The sequence below is a fragment of the Felis catus genome, chromosome B4, assembly GCF_018350175.1.
Source record: "Felis catus isolate Fca126 chromosome B4, F.catus_Fca126_mat1.0, whole genome shotgun sequence".
In the NCBI taxonomy this organism is placed as follows: Eukaryota; Metazoa; Chordata; class Mammalia; order Carnivora; family Felidae; genus Felis; species Felis catus.
Window position 1 is genome coordinate 111,842,211 of NC_058374.1, and position 2,087 is coordinate 111,844,297.

A 2,087-nucleotide genomic window follows, 5' to 3' on the forward strand; every position below is an offset into this window, starting at 1 on the left:
TGAAGGAATTGAAAACATACTGTAAGGCTGTCAGTGAACATTTATTAAATGAGTACAGTCTGGGGACATGAGTCCATCTGTTATGCTGGGTGTTCTGAAGGACACAAAACACTCTTTAGTTTGTACAGCGTACTTTTAAAATAGTTTGTGGGCTCCCCTGCATTCTTAAACAGACACCACCTAATTTCACTTTTAGTTGACAATTCAAGATAATCAATAATAATGTCAGCAATATCGGTCGTTGCTGGTTGCCTCTATTCACACCCACTCCAACCGCCCTTCTCCCTTATTAACAGAAACTGGTTTGATTGGGGTGGCAACGTGCGCCGGGGGATAGACTGTGATTGCTTTAGGGTTGCACGACGCAATATGGGAAGGAGCTATTTACTGAACACTAGGCTACCGCCGAGCCTGGTCCAAACTGATGTGCTGTAAGTGTAAAATATACACTGAGTTTTGTTTACTGTGGTAACCTTGTTCTGTGACATATCTGTGTTAATCATCTCACAAAACCGCTGTGTCCTTAGGATACAATACGGTAAACACTGATCTAGTTGAATTTCCTCATTTTACAAATTAAATGTTAAATCTTAGAGAAGTTTCCTGATTTTTTGCAAAGCCTAAAACCTACTTAGCTACATAATTGCGGGGTATAGGCCGCTGTCCTCAAAGATAAAGGAGAAACTCTAGAGATAAGTGTCTTCCAGAGATAATCGGTAAGCAGTTAGAAGATACACCAAATTCTAAGAAGAGGCATCGATCTTTCAGAAGGTTTGAAGCAGTTGAAAGAAGGAGATGCTGGATGAATTTCCTGGGCTCCATGGTGTTCAGGTTCTGAACCTTTGTGCACTGCTTGAGATTGGGCTGTGGCCAGTTGAAAGAGCCTATGAGAGCAGAAACATTTTTCTATCACCACGTAATCTACTCCTTTACCCTCTAAAATCCTACAGCTTTTCATCTAGGAGTCACAAGAGAAGCTTTTAAAAATAGAGGCACTGGACAAGGAACAAGGGTCTGGGACATGAAGGAGACTGTATCACTTTGTTCAAAAGCCATCGGAAGTCAGTTTTAACTTTTCAGATCTAATCATATGGAGAGACTTAACCCACAGTTTGATGAAAGATTCAACCAGTGTGAAATTTTGGAATACAGAATATCTGTGAGTTAGGACACGTAGACCTTCCAGGACACATTTTGCAACTGCAACTTTAATTCAAAATAGAGACAATTCATCGAATTGATCTAACTGTGCCTCCTCTTTCCTTGGAATAATGGCCGTTGGAGAGTAGGAGGGATACTTAAGGGGTTTCCAGGGTTTAACTTATAAGTCCACTTATGTAAGCTCTCAGACCTCTCAATCTTCCCACCTATCTTGGCTCATGCCTTCTCGACAGTGGCTGTTTGGGATTTGCTCCCATGGCAGATCTCATTCCCAGCTGGCCCTGGTCCTTCTACCTCTGCCCTCACCCCGCTGCTAGGCCTCTGTTCTCACAGAGATGTGGAGGGGTCCCTCCTCACTACTGGTCATAGCTCTGTGCTGAACCTCAGTATAGCCTGACACATAGCTTATGAGAATTTCTGCCAAAGAATCTGGACAATTTCCTAGAGGCAGGGAGGAAGTAAATTTGAGTGACATAATCCCATGTCTTTCTAAACAGTTTTCTTCCTCACTACTATTAACAGGTATCCAAGGATGGATTCTAAACCTTTTGACCTTCTTTTATTTGAGGTTAGCAATGACTGTGTAACAATATGAAGGTGTTTAATAGGACTGAACTGTACATTTAAAAATGGTTACAACAATAAATTTTGTGTTATGTGGATTTACCACAGTAAAAATTGAAAAGACCCAATAAAAATAAATAAATGCATATATAACTTTAAGAAATGTATGAGTAAACAACAAAAAAAAATCTTTGTCTCTATGGAGCTTATAATCCAGCAGGGAGAGATGGATCACATACAATTAAATTATCCATATGCTAGAAGGTGATAAGTACCATAGGCACAAACAAAGGAAGAGGGCCATGAGGCAACATGAGGTAGGTTGCTATTTTAAGTAGGATCACCAGAGTAGACTTTACTAA